Consider the following 25398-nt stretch of genomic DNA (forward strand, 5'->3'; position numbering starts at 1 on the left):
TTGGAGAGGGGGGGGCGGCAAGTACAGAACACTTTTTATTCATATGGTAAGGTGAGGCTTAAGAGGGTGAGCCTTTGTTATGGAGAGGTACGGTTTGTGACTCAACCTGTAACACAGGTTTGTGACTCAACCTGTGACACAGGTTGAGTCACAAACCGTACCTCTCCATAACAAAGGCTCACCCTCTTAAGCCTCACCTTACCATATGAATAAAAAGTGTGCTGTACTTGCCGCTTCCCCCCCCCCTCTCCAACCATTATATAAACGGAGTGGTAGCTCCTGCAATCTCTCATTTACTTGATACAGCTGTCGTGGCTGTGACGGTTCCACCTGAAGACGGAAGCTTGTGTTGCCTCCGAAACGTTGTGATTTTTATTTTATTTTACTTTTATTAATTTTAATGTTTTACCTACGTGACTTTACCGAAAAAAACCTAAGAATAGGTGCAATATAATCTACAGAATAATGGATGAGGCGGATTTCAGTTATTTCACTCTGGTGAAATCACAGCAGTCATGTAATTTAGAATTTAATTAAAATGAATTTACAAAAATAACCACAGCCGATTTATTTTATTTTAGGGCTTCCCAGCAGTGTGCTGCAATTCAGCTTTCATGCTGCAATGATGGTAATTGAAGAGAATGAACTGAATGTAAACCAACAGTTTTCACAGGAATATTTTTTTAAAGATAACCAATAACACCAATGGGACATATGAGTAAGATACAGTCTCAATAAATATTTGTATACAATAATTAATTGTGCTATGCTCGTCTTCAATTCCGCAGTGCTAAGACTTGAAGGCAAGCAATTCCACTCAGCAAGGCCCTTCCCTGTGAAGACGACATATGCCACTTAAGCATATGCCACTTCAGACCAATGGTTCTCAAGATTGGGTTATGATACCAGATAGTTTCATAAATGGTGATGTATGTATGTTGAACTTCTTTCGCACAATATTTAGCTAACCGCGATAATCGTATGTGCGGGGGAAGGACAACACACTAAACACAAAACGCAGTTCTAAAGAAATACGTTTTCAAATGAGTGATGCGTACATCTGGGAAAGAGCAGCGATCCCCAGGCATTCACAAATTCACCCCTCCCACCACTCCCTAATGTGCAATAAACTGTGACAATTAAAAGTCGTGATTCCATCCAAAAAACATTTCTTGTTGTCCAATATGGCATGTGATCGAGCATGTGCTACTCTTGCTCTGATGGTATAATTTAGTCTGTCTCTCTACCTATGGGTATTTAAAACATATATTTTTTAAAAACATTGCAGAAAACCCCATGAGTATTTGTAGTAATTTGCCATGCAGATTCTATTAGCTGTGATATTTAAATCCATGCCCATTGATTTTGGGAAAAGTTTAGGATAATTCGAAGAGTAGGGCTACAGGTAATATAAATGTTTGTGCACCTTACAGCTCCCGTGGGTCATATGGCCATTAATAAGAGGAGTTCCGTATAGTTACCTGTTTTATTTACTGCCCACAAATGACAATATTATTTTGTAACTATGGGATTTTGCATTTAGAGTATATCCACGGATGCCTCTTATTTGATGTGCTGCACAGGAGCAATTGCGTGGTGGACCACATGGAAAACTCTGAACCGACTTCGTACCCAAGTCGGCAGGTCAAGATCCAACCCAACCAACTGTCAGTACTCCATCGAACCAGGCAGCTGGGACTACTGTGACGATAAAGGCCCCAGCACTGTGCAGGATAGTGCAGCAGATGACCTGCGAGCACTGAAATGTGCTCGCCCCCTGGAAGGACATTTGACTTTGGTGGACAGACAAGTGAATAAGAAGGTATAGCGGAGAACTGTGGGCACAAGGGTCAATTCAAGTATTGACAGTGTGCATACACAGCAAGTGAGAGCGTACACTTGTGCCTGGAGAGTAAAGGGGTGACTGAGCCAAAGCGTGAAGAATACAATAGGGGTCTCTAAATCATGGTCTGTGGCAAGCTGTGCTGCAATGTTAATGCTGCATCAGATAGTGTTCTGCCCCATGGCAGATATGGGGGTGTGCTACATAGGAACTTCCTGATATGGTGTTGAGTTTGGTCACGTGACTAGGAAGTTACGATTTAAGGTTCTATAAGCCACGAGGCAGGGGTGTCAGCCTATACACAGAGTACAACATGGAGGCACAATTAGCGTCTCAGTGAAGATGGGTGCATTTGTTCATTGTGGGACTTTAAGAAGCATGGTCTGTAAGTTCGTTTATAATATTATAATACTGCGAATGCTGATAATTGGTTTTTTACCCTTCTATCTGGTAACAAAACTAATGGTGCATTGTCTTTGAGTTGTGCGCCTTTTGGCGTCATCTGGTCCAACCCATGTGAGACTAGGCTCTAAGGAAAGCTGTCTCGGGTGTGGACCAATCAACTTCAAGGATAGTGCACATTATCAGAGTTATGTCTTTTGTTTGTATTATGACTGCAGGTATTGCGGTCTATGCAAACATGACTCCTTGTAAAAAGGTGTCAGTTTTGTTGCCAGATAGAAGGGTAAAAAAACAATTATCATATTTTTACTGGCAAATGAGGTTCCCATACTGCGAATGCTGTTGCTATGATTGCCGTTATAATGCTGTAAATGCCTTTATGATGCTGTTAAATTGGTATGATGAATATGAGGCCTAATTAACAACGAAGCCTGTCACTTGCATTATTGTGAATGTTATTTATAGTTGGATAAGTCAAGCCAGACTTGTGCCCATGTAACTTTAATGCATTCTTGAGAGCAAGGATGAAGAAGTATCTCATCCACAGTTCAATGTTATGTGCAGTGCTGTACATTTGGGCTGCAGTATGGTGATTACACAAATTGACCTTATTTAACACAGTAGCTTACTCTCTTGTTGTATAGCTATTCAGTGCTAATGTAGGTGCCTGGTCCATCCAGGACCTATTATTGAGATGTTATCTAAAACAATGTTATGATGCTGCAGTCTTCATTCATTGTATTGATATTGCAAGTATTAACAGATGCTGTATTTTGTGCAGTTTTTTCATCAGTTTTACCTCGTTCTATTCATTAAATACGTTGGAGTCGGATGTCACCTTGGCTCTGGAAGTTTATTGAATGCGAGGTTAACTACTTGGATAGTGGTGCAACGCAGTGCACAGTGAGGCCGAGACATAGCGTGAATGATTATGCCCATGAGCATCCTGGGCCACGGTGGGAAGGACGCATCCTCTGCAATCTGCTGCTTGACCACGACGTGCCTACGTTTCTATTTGTTGTGCATTATGGGTATAATTATTCACCTCTATTATGATTTTCTGTGTTTCAGAGTTGTGATTAAATTAAACAACCATTTTTTTAAACTGTAGTGAATATAGCAGCCGCTAGTGGCTGAAGGGGGTGTTTTTTAAGACTCTTACCCATATGGTTTGATGCATATGTGGCACATTAGGAATGGACCACTCTTTAAATTATTTCCTGGTGCAGCAATGGAGTAAAGTGTGGTTTTGTGAAGGTCCTTATGTGCTGTGCACGTGTGTACACCAGCATGCGATACTGAGTCGGGCCTGGAGGTGGCTGGCAGAGTTATTGAGTAACCTGACCTGTACACCAGTCACGTGGTTAATGGCGACTCGGTTGAGAATTTCTGTATGTGACACACGAGCTGTTGCATTTTACAGGTAAAGGACCCAAATATTGTTTTTTTATAGTTATAGAAATGTTCTAGTTTTTAAGTTTGGCTTTGCATAGGTAGTTTGTTATATATTCAATAGGAGGGGGTTTAGCACTGTAAACTGTAAAGGATGATGTACTGTAGTTAATACTGGTATTTCTCTAACCCTAATACTGTTTATTCTATAACCAGGCCCATGCAGGCCCATGCACCCAGAGTACGAGTAAGTTGTACAATGGTGACAAGTACAGTACACATACAGTACAGATAATGGGTATAAGATATCAATATAAGTGGAGGGAATAGATAGACATACAGCTTAGGATGAAAGTAATATTCGAATAGTGAAGTGTAAAGGTTATGATTAAAGACAGATGGTTTATCAGGAGTTGGAATTAGGTTTAAGGGAAATTGTTAGAGTAACCTGACCTGTACACCAGTCACGTGGTTAATGGCGACTCAGTTGGAAATTGCCGTGTGTGACACACGTGCTGTTGCATTTTACAGACTACCACAATAAATGTGTTTGCTCTCGATTTGGATCACCTGTCCACATCCTTCATTTCGAGCGTGCAACACATGTTTTGTATGCTAAAAGTGTCTGTGTGGGCAGCCTGGAAGCTGATTCACTGGGATTCTTCAAGATGAGATTCTAGAATCGATCTGCTACCAACAACCGAACAAGACAGATGGATGGAATGGCCCCCTCTCGTTCGTAACCTTTCATATGTTTTCATGTATCATGAGACCATGTAGCTGAATTGCAGCAGCAGCATTTCAGCAGCATAGTCATCCTCTTATTCACGTGAAACCATGGATTATTGGACAGATTTACTGCCAACCCTTATTTCACTCACAAATATTTGTGGTGCCCAAAACCTCAGCTAGTTGTCTGCTGCTTGCAAAGACATTGCAATCTCCAGCTTCGATTTGCCTCCAAATTAGCTACTGTTAATACAAATGTAGTGCCATTGTTAGGACCCACTCCACTTGGCGTCAGAAGTGCCCATGGAGACAAGACAGAAGAATCGTACCAGGAGCCCGGACGAGGACACAGACGAACCAGCAGCCATATGGGGTCGACAGCCTCAGGCTGAAGGCAGCGAGGGGCTGCCGGCCGAGCAGCAGTCCGCCAGGCCACCCACCAGCTCACCGCCGTCGGGCAGTTCGCTGCGGGAGGCTCACTCCTGCCTCGCGGAGCTGCTTCATGCCGCGGCCTCCATCCTCGGGGAAATCCACCGCGGGGAGGCTGCGGCAGGGGAGGGGGATGCGGCACATCAGGCAACAGACGTTGCCACCGTCGGCTCTACAGATCCCGCCCAAGATTTTGATATTCCTGCCACGCCTGGGGGAGCTTCCGCTGGAAGCCAGGTGCATCCTGGGGTGCGCATAACTTACAGTCCCAGCGGGGACCAATCAGAGAGTGCCGCGTCATCAACGGCGCAACGGGCTCAAGAGGCCGCCATCTTGGCTGTTGCTAGCGACGCCGTTCCAGCCAAGAATGAAGAGGTGCGACTGCCCGGGGGACGCGCGCCGTCCATCCATCAACGACTGCCCACCCTGAAATAATTCTCCGCTGTGGTAGGGGACTGAGCAGCCTTCCAACGGCGCTTCCTGTACCACTGCAAAATGGCTGGGTGGTCAGAGACGGAGGCGCTCCGAGCACTCCCGGCCGCACTGGACGACGATGCCCTCGCCGCCCTCATTACAATACCCCAGGCAGACCGGTCCACGCTGCAACAGGCGCTACCCAGCGAAAGGGTGAGCCGGAGACTCCCCTTGCCTTCCGAAGCACGCTACTGGCCCTTGCCAAGGCCGTGTTTCCTCACCTGGGCCACAAAGGAATCGTGCTGGAGAAACTGCTGGGCCTGGCTCGAGAGATGCGTGTTGTCATCCACGCTGTGGATGACGAAGACGTCTGCTTCCTGCGCACCACAAGATGCATACAGGCGCATCTACTCCTCCAGAGGGAGACAAGTCTTGCGGCCTGCACCGCAAAAGCCAATGCCTGCAACTCCACGAAGGAGTCGCAGCACGACCAAGCCTTCGCAGCGACACAAGCGAGGAGTTGGAGATCTCCGACAACGTGGACGGACGTCTCCGCGCTCGGACTCAACAAACATCACATGCTACAACTGCGGTCTATGGGGACATGTGTCGTCGGGCTGCCGAGCACCTCGACGCCGCATCCCCAGACCGCGATCCTTGGCTCCGCACTCACCCTTGCCTCCACGACGGTTTCAGGCGAGTCGCGGCACCACACGCTCTCAGCTCCCACTCTCAACTCGCACACACCATCACTCAGGAGGATTGTAGAACCAATCGGGCGCTCGGACCGGGCCAGTGGTCTGAGTTGGCCCATAGAGTTGTTGCCACGGCTGCAGGGTTTTCTGCCATTGTGGGTTCCATAGAGGGGGTCGATGTTTGGATGTTGGTTGATACAGGGGCATCAGCAACCATCATCTCAGATCTCATTTCTAACATCTTACCTGGTAAATGTCGTTCCGTGCGGACTGTTGATGTGCCGTGTTTTACCACTAATGGAGGGTCGTTGGGCATATTTGGTCGGATCGACACCCAGATTTGTATTGGTGATGTAAAATTGGTAGGTCCCATTTTGGTTTTCTCGACCCTCACCGTTCCATGTCGACTGGGAACCGATTTCTTGGGCAAGATGCTTATCAAAATCTTGATAGATTAAGGTTGTATTGAACTCCCCTCCGGCCGACGCATGTCCTTCTTGCCTTCGCCCACTCGATTGCGCACGGCCTGTGCTACTGTTCAGGCGTTGGCATCCTGAATAGGTATGCATTCTGCCAGGGGTGCAAATGCTCGTTCCCCTTCGGCTTCGTAAACCGCTGGACTCGGGTGCGACGGCGGCGGCTGTTTTGTTGGGGCATTCGAACACTGCAGTCCGGGGTGTGGAACTGGTAGGTGCACAGACACTCGCTTCGGGTGATAGGGAACCCTTCCTCCAAGTTTTAAATGCAGGGTCCCTCAGGGTACTGTGCTCGCTCACGTGGCACCAGCGCTCCTGGGGAATTTGTTGGTCGGTCACATAGGGGATGTGTCTCAATCGCAACCGCATTCAGACCTTGACGAATGGTGGATTGACTCGCTTTGCTCGGCTAGTGGCAACCTGTCTGACTCCCAGCGGGTTAAATTGCGTGCGCTGCTGCATGAATTTTCAGACGTTTTTAGTAAGGACAAATTTGACATTGGGTGTACTAAATTGCTAACCCACCACATTGACACAAGGGACGCCGCTCCCATCCACCAAAACCCATTCCGCTTGAGTCCTGTCGAGAAGGAGCATGTCAGATTGGCCGTCAATCCCATGCTGGCGGCAGACATTATCTCCCCATCCACCAGCCCATGGGGAGCCCCGATTGTTTTCGTCAAGAAACATGACAGAAGCTTAAGATTTTGCGTGGATTTTCAAAAACTTAACAAAATCTTGGTGGCTGACGCATACCCACTTCCTCGCATGGACGAGTGGCTAGACGCCTTGGCAGGTGTGTGCTATTTCTCGACGCTGGACCTCTTGTTAGGGTTTTGGCAATTGCCTCTTGACGAGACGTCGAAATCTAAGACGGCTTTACGTACAACGCAAGGCCTCTTTGAGTTCAACCGGCTGCCCATGGGGTCTTCACTCGGCCCCAGCGACATTCCAGCGACTGATGGAGCTGGTCCTCACTGGGCTCCAGTGGGATTCATGCCTGATTTATTTAGACGATGTTATCGTCTTCAGCCGTGCATTCGACGAGCATCTTACCGATTGAGGGCCATTTTTGTTCAGATGTGGGCTGCGAACCTGAAGTTCAAACCGCAAAGATGCCACCTCCTGCGGGACTCCGTTCGATATCTTGGCCACATTGTTAGCCAGTCAGGCATTGCCACTTACCCTGAAAAAACGAGTTGCGTCCGCTCATGGCCGATCCTCACTTCAATAGGGGATGTACGAAGCTTCATTGGGTTTGCGTCTTATTATCAGCGGTTCGTGGCAGGGTTTGCATTAATCGCAAAGCCACTCCATGCACTAACGGCAAAGGGAGTGAAATTTTATTGGGGGGAGGTCGAGCAGACCACATTTGACTCTCTTCGCGACACCCTGATAAATGCCCCTCCCTTGTGTTACCTGAATTTTTCTATGCCGTTTGTCCTCAACATGGACGCCAGCAACACCGGCATCGGGGGGGTGTTGTCCCAGGTCGTCGATGGTATCAAACGTGTTGTTGCCTATGGCAGCAGAGTGTTGTCCCCCGTGGAACAATGCTATTGTGTCACCCATCGCGAACTGTTGGCCAGTCATCTTTATTCATCAGTACAGGCCATACCTATATGGTAGGCATTTCACCGTGCGTTCAGACCATGCGGCACTTCAATACGCGTTACGAGTTGACCAGCCATCCAGTCAACTCTCTCGCTGGCTCGAAGTCCTTCAGGACTACACGTTCACGGTCACCTATCGAAAAGGTGTCCGACATGCTATCGCTGACGCCTTGTCACGATTGTCGACTAGCGGAAAGTGCGCGTGCTTCCTCAGTTCGGGGCGTTGCAGGCAACCAGTTGACAGCTCGCCTCAGCCCCTTGCTGCTGCGGCCGATGCTGGGATCAGTCCCCCTGGGGTATCCGACGCATCAGTCATGCAAAACGCGCTACTAGGCCTGTGTCTGGCTGATTGGGGGCGTCTCCAGGTGGAAGACGCTTCCCTTCTTAAGTTGCGCCGTCACGTCGGAGAGTCGCACGGGGGTAGAGGTCGTGGGGGTCCCGCTTCTTTCACCGTACGAGACGGCCTCTTGATGAAATGGGACGGCTGCTCGCAAGCATACAAATTGGTGGTGCCCACTGCTCTGTGGGGCAAGGCTGTGTGGGCTGCTCACGAGCGCCTCCTGCATTTAAGAGTGCACAAAACACTTGCCATGCTCCAGCTGCACTTCTTCTGGCCGGGCATGGCAAGGGACGTAGCCGACTTGCTCCAAGGCTGCACCCAGTGCGCCCACCGAAAACCTCCCGTGAAACCGTACTGCCCGCCGTTGCAATCCATTCAGGTGTCCTGCGTCAATGAACTTGTCACCCTGGACATCCTGCGGCCATTTCCTGCCACTCCTCAGGGTAACAAGTACCTGCTCGTTGGGTTGGAATACTTCACTCGATGACGTATGGCCTGGGCACTCCCCAACCAATCGGCAGTAGCCATCACGGAGGCTTTCCTCTATTTTTTGTCCGCCTTGCTGTGGGACGTGTGCAACCTGCTGGGCACGCAAAAGATTCATACCTCGCCATATCACCTGCAAATGGACGGTATGGTCGAGCGCCTGCACAGGACACTCATCTCGATGCTAAGCCATCAGGTGTGTGAGTCGCAGGTCGATTGGGACCTGCAGATTCCCGGGGTCCTGTCTGCGTACAGGATGGCGCATTACAAGGCGACTGGTTTCAACTTCATTCTACCTAATGTATGGCAGGGAGGTCAACCCCCAGTGGAGGTTCAGTTGCACATTAAGCCGCCCGCCTGTAAATCGAAAATCGCGAATCACATAAGCTTTAATGTTCAAAAATTGGTCGACACGCAGCAGGCCAACGAACGCCTGAAGGGCCTTCGTATGTCCAGTCATAAATGGGTCGAAGGGTACTAGGCTTGGTTCCATTGCCGCCAGGTGCCCCTGGTGACGTCGCCAAAACTGCTTAGACCTTGGAGGGGTCCGGTTGAGATCATCTGGGTCGTCCGGCCGCAATGTGTTAAAATTCAATACGGTAAACGGCGCTGGTACATCCACCCGTCGCGTCTTAAGCCTTTTGTCGATACACACGCTTCATCCACACTACACGGGTGCCGAGAGCGTGATGTGTCCGACGAGCCAAGTCGTGCATCCACGGTGCCTTACTCTCAAGCCCAGCCATGTCATTGCAGATCCTGAGGACGAGCACTCACCCGCCCTGCCAGCGATCCCCCATGTTGATCCGTTTCCTGCATGACCCGCCACTGCAACCCTCTGCCACTCCAGACAGACCAGAAATGCGCTCAAAAACTCAACGATTTTCATGAACCTACCCATACTCTCACGGCCTCCGCACCACACATTTACCCTCGCGTCCGACTGGCAGTTTTGTTCGGTGATTATTCTTGCCTTTAACTTGCCGTCGGTCGGCCGCAGTGTTAACATCACTGGCTGTAAATTGATTGCAACTGGTGATCATCATAAAATTACTGCATTGCTGCATTTAATTTAACATTTACGAATTAAATTCTACAGTATTCCAAAACGTTGTATAGTTTTTAACTATAATGTACCAGAGGGTAAAATGACTCTGCAGTGAAAAATTATATATCGATATTTCAACATTTTCTACTTTTTGGAAATAAAATTCTCCAAATTAGTTTTTGTTTTATAGGTTTAAATATCAATGTATATCCAGTTACGTATACATACAAACTTATTAAAATGTCATAAGGGCATAATAAAGATGATTAAATTACAGTACAAATAATAACTTAATTGAGTGCCTTGCTGGATTAGCTATTTTCACAAGGAAATTACAAATCAATATTAATATATGCTGTGATAACTAGAAATAATTTAGGAATATTTTATACCAATCCACTTATTGCGTTCACACCAACTGAATATTAAATTCCCAATAGTTTATTTTTGCCTGCATATACAATTACAAAAAAATGTTGTGATAAAAGTAACTTTTTCGTCAATCTCTATCAAATAACACATTTTTGAGCTACTGCTCAAAGAAAAAAAACACTTAAAATTATCTAAACGTTTTACATTTGAATTTCTCTCTGTATGGTTGGTAATACTGTGAATTGTCTTTCACTTCTATTATATTGTTGAGTTAATTATCAATAAGTAAAAAAAATATGGTAGAATAACAAAAAAAGTTAAATACAATTATTGCCACTCCCTTTATCCCCTTGAATATAACCCTTCATAGTGTGGATAATAACATTACCATAAATACATATCACTCCTCTCCCCGAACTCACAATTTATATATTGTTACATAGCTTGAACTCAGTAAGCTGACAAAATATTATTCTTATCCACACTATAATGCAAAAGAACACGAATGCATGAGGGTTTATAAAATGTTTAACGAATGACAATTCTTGACAATGAACGAAGGTATTGAAAGAGTATATTGTAGAAGAGAGGCTCCCTACTGATGTACGCTATAAAAATGAGTTTTCAACCTCGTTGCATTGAGAGCTTTTCAAGTATAGACTTTGCACCCCTTCTTTGTATTTGCTTTGTGAACCTCTTACCACTCTGCAGGCTTCCTATGGAGCCCAAGATTTTATGCAGTCTTGTACAGTCTTAAAAAGGTTGCTAATAATTTCCCGTTTGCGAGTACCAAGCACTAACAGATTCACTATTCTTGCTCTTTGCATTTTCACGTGAACCAAATTATTATGATGTTGGCTATTTCTGTATGTTTATTGCATGGCTTTCTTACCCAATTTATTTTTATTGCCCACTTTTCTTCATAATCACATGGCCCTGGCGACTCTCGGTTCTGTTGATTAAAGCTGTAACGTACACTGCGCAGCCAAACTCCCTGGTGCCTCAATGAATTAAATAGCTGCTGTGTATACACAGACACAAGTCGCATTACATTACAGTGTTTAACCTTTTTTTGTTCCTGTGTAGTAGGTGTTTTTTCCTAATTACTTATGCCTCAAAAGTACATAAAATGGCTATTATTCACCACAAACTTTGCTTTTGTGACTAGGATAGTGATATTTTGAAATTTACCTATTCTCCAGAACAATCCAGATAGATTCAGTGCTGAGTAAACTTGAAGTAACTTCTAGAACATTCTAGAACTTTCCAGTAATATAAATAGTAGTATAAATACAGGGACCTTAAGCCCACCAGTTCAGTTTAGTTCCAGCTGCTTAAGTGGATACATATCTGCATTTTTCTGAGATGGCATCAAGAGGCTGCAAGCATCCGGCAGACGCATTTTGCTATGTCTGCGGCCAATTTATTAAGACGAGCGAAAAAGTATTCTGTGGAAGCATCTGCTAAGATGTGTGAGGCCTACAAAGAATATTTCAGCATGCCTGTCGGGGATCAAGACAAACCCTGGGCACCTCATTTCACCTGCGAGCAATGCAAAAAAACTCTGGAAGGTAAGATGGACAATTGTTGCTCGGAACTTAATGTTTTAAAATGTGTTACAATTTTTTTAATTGTAAAAGTTTTTTATTTAAAATTGTTTTACAATTTTCAATGTCATTGAAAAAATATATCATATATGAAAAATGTTGCGAGAATCTCTTACACATTAGTCATGGGTGAAATAAATGTATTTTTGTAGTATGGTACAGAGGGGAAAAGAGAGCCATGAAGTTTGCTATCCCAATAATTTGGCGGGAACCCACTAATCACTCAAGAAACTGCTACTTCTGCATGGTGGACCCTTCCAAACGTCGGAATGGCAAGAATTCACCTGCTATCACGTATCCGGACCTAGGAGGTCATCGGGACTTCAAAATGGTGGCATTCCTGATGGGTCTCCAAGGCGGTTTTACCAAGTTTCCCTGCTATCTTTGCCTTTGGGAAAGCAGGGACACCAAGGTGCACTACAAACTTAATTTTGGAGCTTTCGTGACTGCAGGAATTATTCTTTGGTTCTTTCGGTAAAGTCACGTATAAAAATAAAATAATTATTTTAAGGTGCACTACCACAGGCAGGACTAGTCACAGCAGACCGAGTTCTCTGTGGGGAGGAACAACGTCAAGTGGGAGCCACTGGTGGACCACCGGAAGGTGCTGCTTATGAAACAATTTGTCAGAGCTGTAGATAAGAAGTCGGCAGCCCTCAAGTACCTTCAAGACTTCTTCCCGAAGCTGTCTGAGGCAAAGGTCAAAGCCGGTGTCTTCGTCAGACCACAGAAAAAAAGATCCTGGAGTGCAATGAATTCCCCAAGAAGCTCACTAGTAAAGAGAAAGCAGAGACTCTGGTGAAGAACTACAGCACAATGGGATGTCCCTCAAAGCCCATATCCTTGATGCTTATCTTGATAAATTCAAGGAGAACATGGGAGCGTACTCGGAGGAGAAGGCGATAGCTTCCACCAGGATATACTGGACTTTGAATGCTGCTACCAAGGACAGTATAACAACAACATGATGGGAGACTACATTTGGGGGCTGATTCGTGAAAGTGATTTACAATATAATCGTAAATCTCGAAAAACTACTAATTTCTAAAAAATTTGTAGTAATTTTTGTATTACTTTAGTATAAATACACGTTAATTTTGATTCATGTTTTTTTTTCTCACTTTATGTGAACGAAAAGACACAAATTCACGCGTTTTATCATTGAAAATAGGTAAATTTCAAAATATGACTGTCCTGGTCACAAAAGTAAAGTTTGTGGGGAATAATAGCCATTTTCTATACTTTTTAGGCATAAGCAATTACAAAATAACACTTACTACCCAGGAGCAAAAATTGTGTTACATAGTGTTATCATTCAGCACAGAATCTGCATGGGTCTGATAAGTTATATCACGCCAATTTAAAACATTTATTGGATAGAAAAAATAAATTACAAAATAAAGATAAACCTTTTGTAATTGCTTGTATAAGCAAATGTTTTTTTTTTTATGAAAGGACAGGATGCAATCCAAATAACTTATTTGTCAATACTATCAAATGTTCTCTAATTAAAACGTTCAACTCTATTTGTGATTGATGAATGCAAAGATGCATTGACATTAATGTTGTATTGGTCACAGCTAGATATGCCATTGCATCAATATAAGCTTTAAAACAAATGCACTTGTCCCCGTGTTGTTAACTTGTTGGCACTCATCTAACACATTAAGTTCACAACAAAACCAGATTTAAAACTTTTTAACAAGCATAATGCACCTGTGAAAAAGTCTAAATACAGTACACGGAATAACGAGGCCGAGTAACTTATTATTAACCATGATATTGTAAATGAGCATCACAAACGACTCCACAGTATTCACAGATGACTTGGCAATCCAATGGTTTAACTTCGTCAGAAATGTGACCAGTGCATCTGCGACCAGTCTCCGAGTGATTCAGAGCTTAGTTCGAGGGAGACGGCTGTCACTTGTTGGACACATCGCCCGCCTTGATGCGCAAACTCTAGAATATTCCGGAGTGGCGCCACCTCCATGGTTGCCCCCATGATACGTGGATCAAACAAATTCATCAAGACACTGGAATGGCAGAAATAGCAGTTTATGCGAATACTGTCGCAAGAGGTCACATGTTTGCCGCAACGGTCCTTTGCTAATGATGCATGATGAATTTCCTATAACACTTAGCCACCTGGCCACATCCTAGAAAGGTCTCTAAAATGCACCTTCATGACATCTCCCAAATCTACGAATACCTTGATGATATCAATGAAACAAACTGGAGCAATGGCCGGAGATAGGGGGTTAAACGGGCATGGCACAGGCTAGTGAAAACATGTGTAGTGTAATAGCGCCACCTGGTGACCAGCAGTGGCAACTGCGGTGTACAAACATTACACACGCCAGTGAGCATATACACGGGTGTGTCGGCAGAGTGGAGGAACTGGGGCAAGGGTCATAGAGGGCCCCATCTGGAAGTGCCTGGAAACTGCTAGTGGGTTCTAAAAGGGAGGCGTGGCCAGGGAAGAGCCAGGCCACGCTGGAAGCTTTGTTTTAGTTTACCAATCCCATCTCCGTGAAATCACGGATAGAGAGCAAGACGTGGGCGAGGGTGGCGAGGTTGGCCTTGTTACAGATTGATTTCTGCAGAGTTCCAAATTATCCAATATGCTGCAGTGAAGAGACTCAAAGAAACAATTTCTCACTCCAATCATCAAGAGCCCAGGTGCCTTTTCATTCACTTGTAAATCCACACCAATAATGCACTTTTTCTTTTCATGGTCCTCTTTTCCATTTGTCTTACCCCATATAATTATAATGTGCTCCTCGTTTACTTGTGTAGGGTAATATACATGGCAAGGGTTATAGTAGGGTCAGTGGAGATGGGTGGAAACAGGTGCAGGGTATTGTAAGAGGGAAGGTTTGAGAAGGGAAGTAGAAGACGGTAGAGTCGGCTGGAAGAATCTACCGGGGGAAAGTGCTGGAAGTTACCAATGCATGTCCGAGTGGGTATATAAAAGGAGGAGGGAGGCCCACAATCGGGGCGCCGGCTAGGGCACTGAAGGACGACTGCCAGTGGACGACATCAGGGCCGACTGTTGGAGATTGACATCTTGGAAACCATCGGGCCAACTGTTCAAGATCTACCTGGTGGAAACCATCAAGAAACACTGTCTGAGATCTACATGGTGCGAACCATTAAGAAGGACTGTTCAAATAAATCTAGTGGAAACCATCGGGGATGCAGATAGGCATAGCCTTGTGAAACGTGTTAGTCATACTCTCGCCTTGTAAATGTGTTATCGTGAAATAAAAGATCTAGAAAATGGACCAATCAGTTTCAAGGACAATGCATAAATTATCAGAATGTTGTTTTTGTTTGCATTCTGACTGCAAGTATTGTGGTTAATGTAAACATGATTCCTTGCAAAAGGTTTTAGTTTTGTCGCCAGAAAAAAGGGGGAAAACCCTATTATTATATTTTGGTACTGGCAAAGGAGGCCTCCTGATGTAGATGCTTACCCCGAGCCCTCATTACTCTGATAGTGCGTTGTCTTTGAACTGTGCGCCTTTTGGCGTCATCTGGTCGAACACCTTATTAGACTAGGCTCTAAGGAAAGCTGTCTCTGGTGTGGACCAATCAGTTTCAAGGACAATGCATAAATGATCAGAGTGTTGTTTTTTGTTTGCATTCTGACTGCAAGTATTGTGGTTAATGTAAACATGATTCCTTGCAAAAGGTTTAAGTTTTGTCGCCAGAAAAAAGGGGAAAAACACTAATATTATATTATTAGTATTTTAGTATTTTTAAAAAGTGTATTTGCCATTAAAGTCCACCATCATCAGATTTTAAAAATACGTAATGATAAATTATAATTCTAATGTATCATGTTACCAAAATTATCCTAAACACCACCATTCAAACTCTCCACTGGCAGAAAAGTATCTCAATATGGCACTAACGCAGATCACTCTGAAAACAATGAATCGGCTCCTATCCCGTTATGCCATCCTGTCTTGTTCATGCAGGATTTATTTACACCTGGTTTGTAGTTAATAGCCTAACAGTGTGAAGCACAAAACAATAGATGTCATAAGGGAGCTCATCTGTAACACCTAATGACACTCCCGATGGGGTACAGCAGGATTTGATGAGTCGTTAATATCAGACATTGGGCATCCTTGACAGGACAAATCATGTAATCCTGTAGAGTTATGCAAAAATATTTATTGCCTCGATCTATTTGAAATGGCAATATTCTGTAAGATAAATGTACTATTATGAACGGCTAATCTGTAGATTATGATCCCCACCTTTGCAGTTATACCATGTGCGGTTAGTCTAGGAATTCCAATTTGCATCTGGGATAATAAATAGATGCAATACAGACAATAGAGTCTGGTAATTGGAAGGAAGATATTGGCATATCTCGCGTTTTTTTCAGTCCCATCATCCTTACTGCCACTCAAAGAAATTGCAAATCCTCTACCTACCCATGATTTGGTCTCTCCTCCCTCACCCAACAATCTCTGCTTTCCTGTCCTCTCGCTTAGTGCTCCATTCCCCTACTCCCCTACTTCTTTTGGCCAGACCATCCATTGCTATCCCTTAACATTCCAATTACACCCACCTCCTCCACCCCTCATTTTAGTTTTGTCAGAACCTTGTACTGATCTGGAAAAAGGAAAACTATTTCACATTGAAATCGAACCATCAGCACAAGATTCTGGCTGATGATGATTATTATGATGATTTTCTTCAGAGGGTCCTGAATCAGTGGTGTAAATACCTCATTTGTAAGGCAATGATCAGTCTCAACCACATTACAAGCTACGATGCACACCATCACCATGCCTCACTGTCCAGTGCTTTACCATCAATCTCCTGCACATTAACTCATCTTATTGCTCCTTCGCAGTGGGCATACCCTTGGACACGTTTTCTGCTTTGGTCACCATTCCTTAACCAATCTCATCCATCGGCATCATCCTGTGTAGCGATGTGTCCTGCTCTAGCCCATTAATTTTTCTTGTCAACATGATGTCTCTGATTTGTGTTTACTCCCTGAATCATGTGTGACTTTTTCTGTCCCTAAGTGTAAGTTAAAGAGTGCATCTTTGCATACTTATTTGTGTAATGTGTAGATTGTGTTTTATATTCTTTCTCCGTGGTTATGATCAATAATGTCATATAGCTGGAATTGTGGAATGATTGAAAACATTTTTCTTCAGACACATGGGTCCCCATGTGTTTTTGGCGACCAATATTATTAATAATAAAGGTTTTTGGGTTAGATCGCGTTTTTTATAAATGTGTCAATCAGTAAAAAATGTGTCACGTTGACAAAAGACAAATAGTTCACTACTTTAGCAATTTCGCTGGTAATTACACCGGTGGGTTAAAGTAGTGAACTATTTGTCTTTTTCTAGATTTGACGTTTTCGTGACTGCAAGGATCCATACTCTTTTGGGTTTTTTCGGTATAGTCACGTAGGTTAAAAAAAGAAAACAAATAAATTAAATCACGACGTTTCGGAGGCAACACAAGCTTCCGTCTTCAGGTGGAACCGACAGCAAAATTACTTTATCAAGTAATTTTGCTGTGACGGTTACTGTATCATGTAATTTTGCTGTTACGGTTCCACCTGAAGACGGAAGCTTGTGTTGCCTCCGAAACGTCGTGATTTAAAAAAAAAAATTTTTTAACCTACCTGACTTTACCGAAAAAACCAAAGAGTATTTGTCTTTTGTCAACGTGACACATTTTTTACGGATTGGCTGTGTCGGGTGGTGGAGGGTTGCGACACATTGATAAATAACGCGATCTAACTCAAAAACCTTTATTATAGACATTCAATATTGACTGAAATAATCTCATGTTTGGATTTCATTTTTATATATAACATAAAAAAACTACTTTAATCCCACCTTTGCATATTAATACATCTTCTTACACTGAATTCACATTTTATACTCTGCGGGTTTCGAATCAAGTTCGTGGCACTGCTTCGGTACATGACTTATCAGCAAGGATGCAGAGAATACAATCTCCTTTAACCGCCTTCTGAATCAAAGAAGCCAGCTAGCACTATATCCTTATAAAACACGACTCTATCATAATTTAGCTGCACGCAGGATATATTAAATTAATATTTGTTAATTTTAATCGGGACTGCATGCTATTTATGATGAATCTTGTTTTAAATATGCCTGTTTTTTTTGTTGTTGCTGCTGAACATAAGCAGAGCATCTTTTAAACTATTACAAAAAATACCACAAAAAACAAACCACTCCAACAATTTTACCGCACTTCGTATAGAATTGCGCTTAAAACAATATACAGTATATGCCAATTCAGTCGAATAAATATAATGGAGGAATAACCTAAATTAAAACATTGCTAAAGAAGTACCTGAACTGTGATAAATGTACTCCAGTTGTGTGCGTTTTAAAAAAGGAGATCAAACAAACGTGTTCGGAAACTCTATGGTAATGCATTATGGAACAGGTGGAAGGTGGCAGTGGCAGTTGTTGCAAGGAAATGCCACGTGCTTGCTGTGGATTTAAGGCTAGGGGGCGGAAGCAGAGGTCGCAAACGGGTTTTGATTCCTTACCCGTACCCGGCCGCACCAGGGTCGCAAATGGGTACCCGTACACTACCCGATACCCGGCTACCCGTACCCGGCCGGGTATCGGGCAGGGTACGGGTACGAGTACCCGATTGCGACCTCTGGGATGAAGCCATGTTGCAGGCGCGGGTGGGTTGATTCTAGGAACTTGAATTGTGAGAAGAGACAAGACGTTGGGAAATGAGTGACAAACGGTTACTCACCAGTGACTCACGGCCTACCCGTACCCGTACCCGGCCGCACCAGGGTCGCAAACGGGTACCCGTACCTGTACCCGGCCGGATACGGGTAGCCGGGTACAGGTATCAGGTACCCGATTGCGACCTCTGGGCGGAAGGCAGCGGGTGGGGGCTTGTCATTCTTTTTACAGAATAACACCAAGGGCACGCAGAGTGAACAAGGATCGGGGGAAACCAGCCAAGGTACAAATTTGAAGCACTTCTGAAAACAAATAAAAATTAAGATCACAAAGATGATATTCCCACGGTTTTCCCCTTTTTTAAATCAGATATAGTGTTGCATAAGTGTCTGGTCATGTATAACAACTCCGAATAAAGCTGTCTATGTCTTCCCTGATGTCCCCTCCTCAATGTCAGAGTATGAAGTGTCTAAACTACATCTCAGTCTCTGTCATGGTATTACCTGGATACACAGGTCCTGTATCTTTTGCAGGGTGTTGAGACTCACCTGCAATTAGACACTAAAGGAATTCAAATTATAATGCATTCACCCGTTTATACTAAAACATACTTTGATCTTGAAACATTTATATTCATTCTATGTTCCTTGCAATGTTGATCTACAATGTGTTATATTCTCATGTACAACCCCTGTATTTATATCAGATCTCCCTTGCAAAAGGCATGCATTCTTCATCGGTCTCCAGATCCCCAAAGCATACTGTTGCAGTCATTTCTTAGATATGTCTGGTGTTTTTTAAAACAGTGCCGTTGAGAATAGCTTATGAGCCGAAGAAATGTCTATTTAGAACTTTTGCAGAGTAGTCTTTGAGAAGGGTATGTTGGAAGATGAAATATAAAACTACTTCTGAGATCCCTTCAAGTCACCTCTTATCCAAAACAAGGTGTGCTGCACTATCTCAATGTTATTGAGGTGTTCATCACGTCGCAGTCAAAACAACATTTTAAATACTCAAACCCGGAATTTAGCAAACCGAATTTTATGTAATGGGAGTTTTTTGTGTGCATTCAATGTTTATTGCCATGATACTATCAGCTCAATGCAATTGAAAAACCAGTGTAGTCATGGGTGGAGATTCAGATTCAAACTCAGGATCTGAGTGGTGCCACCTCAGTGCTCTGACCACCCCAAAGTCACCTGGCCACTTTGTCGACTTCATTTTATCTGTGTAATTTCAATTACAATGTTCATTCAGTATACAAAGCTCCCACCTCTGGCAATGAGAATCATCGCCATATTTTCCACTGTATAATCTCCCTTCCTGGTATGTAGGGGAATAGGTGCAATTGCTTATAGTATTTCCCAAAAAAACAGTGCACGTTTTAATAGTTTTATAATACCGTATATTTATACCCAAGATGATCACTTATTCCTACTCACTAGTCTCCCAGCTACCTTGTCATGCTGCCTGTGATTGTTTCTATTTATTTTCCCATTGTATAAGGACAATGTGATGCTTCTTCCCAGGGCTGTCCATAGCGGGGTGCGGTGCCCAGGTGAAATCACGCAGTGTGGGCTCCCCAACGCCTTCAAACTAAACCGGAAGTATTACGTCTGAAACCGTAATGTCGAAGCGCGGGGCCCCCCAAGGCGTGGGGCCCTAGGCAGTCGCCCCGATTCGCCATACCCTTGGGACGGCTGTCACTTCAGTCTTTCTTGCCTGCTCAGTTTGCCAACGTATTGCACTGCCATGCTCTTGTACCAGCTGTACTTTTTAACGTCTAAATAGTTTTCTTTGGCCATTAATGTCCATCCCCTGCGCATGTATTACGTCTTGGGTATGTTGATTTGTTTGTGTTGTCTCTGCATATCAATGTGCTCCATCTATAAATTGCTGATACTTGAAATGGAGTGGTGTGCTCTGTGATCTGTTGATCAAGTGCTGCAGACATAAGTGGGGGGTCTGGATGGGGACTGGCATCTGGACGGTGTGTGGGTATATCATTGCAGAATGCATGCATCTACAGGCTGGCATTATGCTGGAAGCTGAAAGAATAGTGCTGATTAACACGTGCTGAAATGCGATTGCATGATAATATGCTGTAAATGAACAATAATCCATTGTCAGCTCTACAAATATTGTGAACAGTGTCTGGCCTACCTGGGCTCAATTATAATGCTAAAATTTTTGTTTAATAATTGATGATGACCACAATGAACTGTGTTCTGCAATGCTCGTCCTTTTTATCTCTATCGGATGCATGGCTTTTAGCTAAACAATAATGTTTTTATTTTAGCAAAAATCTCAGTAATGAAGTACAATGACAGCTAGTTTTCCACATTCTGTCTGATCACACCTTTTTCCGTGAAAAAAGTATTTAATCACACTTAATACAGTTATTCATTAACGAATGGCACTTTATTTTATTTATTTTACAACTGGGGCATGCTGCCTGAGGGAGTTGTAGGATTTTGAGGGTGAGGATTTTGGTGTTTCAGGTTTAGAGTCAAGTAATAAATTTATGATTGGGTTATAGGTCCTGCACCTCCGATTTGCACGGTTGGCTATGTACGGTGCAAAATAATTTCAAAATTTAAACATACAGACCCAGCATTTAAAGACAAGTAGGCTATGGTGAGAGAAGGAATTTAATTGGCATATGTAGACAAGTATAAAGACAATACCACAAAAAATGTCACATGAATAAAACAGTATACTCAAACTACCAAAGTAATTTCTATTTTTAAATGCATTCATACAACAATGTTTATTAAAATAATATTACTTTATATATAAAACCTATATTTACAGTAATGATGTGAATAAACTTCTGAATACTGCAATAAAAATGAAAGCATTTAAATATTGGATCATTCAAAAAGCAATCTTCCTTTTACCGCATTTTTTTATTATTATTATACATTTTCTTACATGTTTATGTTTAAATGAGATTTGTATGCGCAATATATCACAACATTGTTTCAAATGGATTGCTTTTTAAATTTTACAAATATGTCAAGGGAAGGGAAGGCTCAAGGCCATCCATGCAAAAATAATAAAATGTGTCAGTTGCTATTTCCCAAACTGGTCCCTAAGCACTAAACGCATGCTTGCATTCAGTGCAGGTGGCCTTTTTTTACAAATGCCAAACCTGCACACACCTGCTCAATTTGGATAAAAAATTAAGTGCGTGCAGAAAAGCACCCATGCTTCAAAGTCACTATGTACTCCAATAATATTGTGAGTTACTGCAAACTAGAATGTATGTAATAATAATAACACTAATAAAGTTTGACATGAAAAATGCAATGGCTGATGGAATTATAATTAATTTTTCTATCACAGCCATCTGAAAGCAATATCATACAAATAGTATTTTTGTCTCGAATCTTTCATAAGAATTTCATCATCAAATCCAAATCTAATTTAGATAAACACGATTGTGCACACGTATGCAAACACAAACACACCCGGTGTAAAAGTACAAACACAAATCCCCTCCCCCCCTTTAGCTTTATAGACTACAAGTGCTGTACCTGTTAAGGCTGGAGAAACACACATGGGAGTGGTGCGGTCAGAAAAATGCCTAGTCACCTTTGACTTCCCATTGCTAATATTGACATATTGCAATAGGTAGTAAATGTAGGTCAATTTCCACCTCGAAACAGCCGAGAGTAATGTCAGATACAATTTCCAATTGGTGGTGTTCATGGCCAAGAAATGAACCTGGGTGGCCAAGATTGTAGCATAGTATATTCAGCATGCCACTACTCCCATAACACACATACTCAACGACACACACACACACAATGATGCAAACACAAACATACTGCAAAAATTCAACAACAACAAAAACTGATTTTGGACAATGGTCCTAAAGGGAATTCAGACCCAGTCCCAACATGCAGCTTGTCATGATGCTGGTAGGAAAATCGATTCTATTTGAAGCTGTGAATAAGGAATTGAATTTGAAATGGAAAACGTCGCCTAAGGGCACCCATTGATTGACCAAGCAGAAGGTTTTACTTCTCCGAGAATTTCCCCCTCTCATTTCCTCCTCCCTTCTCTCCCCTGCAAATATATGCCTCCAGTCCAGTCAACATCGTTCCAAACTCAACCTGAATTATAATCAGCACACCACACCTCTCCATCCTTGCACCCAGCCTCATGCCAGTTTATCAGCATGCAAAACATGCGGAGGAGTGTGCTGACATTGTAGCATTTTGGGGAGCGATGGATTGTATAGCTGCAATTAGAATAATAAAACAACATTAAAACACAGGGTTTCAATGTGCCAGTGCATTAAATGTGCAGAAATGTGGGTTCATTGTGTGGTGTATTTTGGCATAGAGCTCCAGTGGTAAAATAATTTTCCTTTATAATACTTGTAAATAAATAAAATTTAGGTATGTGGGCAATAGTTAATTGAAAATGAGACATTGCATTCCTGAAATATGACATAAATAACACCAGATATTCTTTTAGAGAATAAGTTTTAAAAGTTATGGTTGTCTCAACACAACATTAAAGTGAGAGCAATATCCTAACCTAGAATATTCCTATCATTAATGGAATACTGTAATTCTACATGAAAACATAACATACTGTGACTTTATAAATGGTCCCTGTTTTAAGTATAACGTGCATGCCCAAAAGTGGACGTAATTTCAGGTGGCAGAGGACTTAGTCATGAGACAAAAACCTAGGTGAGAAAATGTTTTAACTTTGTCTATATCAATTTAAAGACATAACCTGGAATGCATATACTGTCCTTGGCCATAATCGGTTATTTTGTTTCCACTATACGGTTTTGTGGTCATTTAGGGCAAAAAAAATGTAGTCCGACAATATTGTTAAAATCTATTTTATAGCCTAACAAATACTAAATATTTGAAAATATACATGCACTAGATCTCATCTATTGTTCACAGACACACATCCTTTTTAACCATATCAGAAAAATGTGGCCCATGGAAATTTGAATCATTCACCTAAATTCTCTATTGCATTTAAGTGAGAAGTATAAGGCAAGCATTCGAACTTAATAACAAACAGGACGAATTATCAGCACGAAACTAAAAAAACGTCTGGGAAATATTAAATAGTCCCAAATACAACTGTCAGCAGTAGCAGAACACGCGTGCCAACAAGGATACTCAATTGATTTTGATAATGTGCAAAACTAGCTACGACTGGCCAAGACGAATTAGAGAATCTATAGAAATTGAAAGAAATAAAAAATAATTTTAACCGTTCGGATAGCTACCGAATTAGTGCTGCGTGGAAGCTAATCATCAAATAATAAATTGTTTAAATGCATGCCTATGCCTATACAGGCCAGCATACTTTAATATGGATGACTGTTGGTACAGCTATTTTAATACACACAATGGACAGGAAGGACAAGATCAAAGGGCTCGCAAAATGTGCATGCATAATGTACGTTGACCCATTAACCCCCCCCCCCCTCCACTTTGCGCAAGAGCGCAAAAGTGTAGTCACCGCATCTACGCCTCTATATAAGGAACGAAACAGGTGGACTCCTCCATAAATCTGGCTGTCGCCTGATGAAGCTAGTTGGCATTACTGCGAAACGTTGTACTCAGATTGTAAATGTTGTCGCTTGGCTCTCCAACACACCAGTGTGCTGTACTAGTGACGAATTGGCATGTTCTGTTTACGTGACAACCCTTACGAGTTGGCTGTGTCGGGTGGTGGCGGGTTTTAATGACACATTTATATATTTATGCGATCTAACCTGTGCCAAATCTGACTCAGATGTTTTGTTTTTTCAAACATCAAGCTAGTTTATCAGTTACTCCCGCAATGTACGGTATTTTGATCGTTTTAGTTACTTTGGCAGTTTTAATACTCGTGTTATTTTATTTGGTTTTGGCATTCAATGCCCTGATTTGAAGCTTTTGTGACTGCAGGAATCCATACTCTTTGGTTCTTTCGGTAAAGTCACGTAGGTAGAAAAAATAATAGATCACGGCGTTTCGAACGCAACACAAGCGGTCGTCATCAGGCAAAGGGGTCAGCCTCTAAAGGCAAACTGTTTATAAGGGTTTGGGAATGGGCGTAGCCCAAGTGTATCCACAACACCAGAAGCACGGGCGGTGCACGAGTGACAATGCAGCAACAGTGACAATGCAGCAACAATGCCAATGCAGCAACAATGCCCAAATCTTTATAAACAGTTTGCCTCTAGAGGCTGACTCCTTTGCCTGATAACGACCGTTTGTGTTGCGATCGAAACGTCGTGATTTGTTTTATTTTATTTCTAACTACGTGACTTTACCGAAAGAACCAAAGAGTATTCAATGCCCTGTTGATTTGTGCACCACTGTAACCGTTAATTTGCAGCGCTTCTTTAACATGTTTAATTTCACTTCTCAGACTGTCACCATCTGACACTTTCTTAGCTCGTTGAAAAAGCGTCTTGATAAGAGCAGATTTCTGTGCGGGGTGATGGTGTGACTCTGCATTCAGATAGGCGTCTGTATGCGTTTTATTTCGGTAAATGCTGTGTTATTTTACCATTTTGACCCCATCCGAGCGGAATATCCAGAAATGGTAGAGTTCTGTCAGCTTCCACTTCCATGATGGACTGGATGGATGGGTTTTGCGAGTTGAGATGATTTCGAAATTCGTTAAGTGTATCTTTGCCATGTGGCCAGACCACCAATGTGTCATCCACATATCTAAACCAAGCAGAGGGTTTTGGTGTGCTTGAAGCTATTGCTTCAAAATATTTCATGTACAAAATTGCTATCACAGGAGACAAAGGAGAGCCCATTGCTGCTCCTTCCTTTTGTTTATAG

General features: G+C 42.9%; 1 protein-coding gene and 1 long non-coding RNA gene across 2 annotated transcripts in view; one reads left to right on the plus strand and one right to left on the minus strand.

The window, feature by feature from the left end:
• The window catches only part of LOC133344998 (inactive dipeptidyl peptidase 10-like), a 543079-nt gene that overhangs the window by 368110 nt on the left and 149571 nt on the right, over window positions 1–25398 (minus strand). The gene's annotated exons all lie outside the window — the stretch shown is intronic.
• Window positions 11601–20684, plus strand: LOC133344962 (uncharacterized). The gene is made up of 3 exons (XR_009755396.1): window positions 11601–11810; window positions 18803–18854; window positions 20101–20684. It is a non-coding gene; the product is annotated as an uncharacterized LOC133344962 (long non-coding RNA).

Source organism: Lethenteron reissneri, chromosome 21, assembly GCF_015708825.2.
Source record: "Lethenteron reissneri isolate LAM-NWPU_2019-01 chromosome 21, ASM1570882v1, whole genome shotgun sequence".
In the NCBI taxonomy this organism is placed as follows: Eukaryota; Metazoa; Chordata; class Hyperoartia; order Petromyzontiformes; family Petromyzontidae; genus Lethenteron; species Lethenteron reissneri.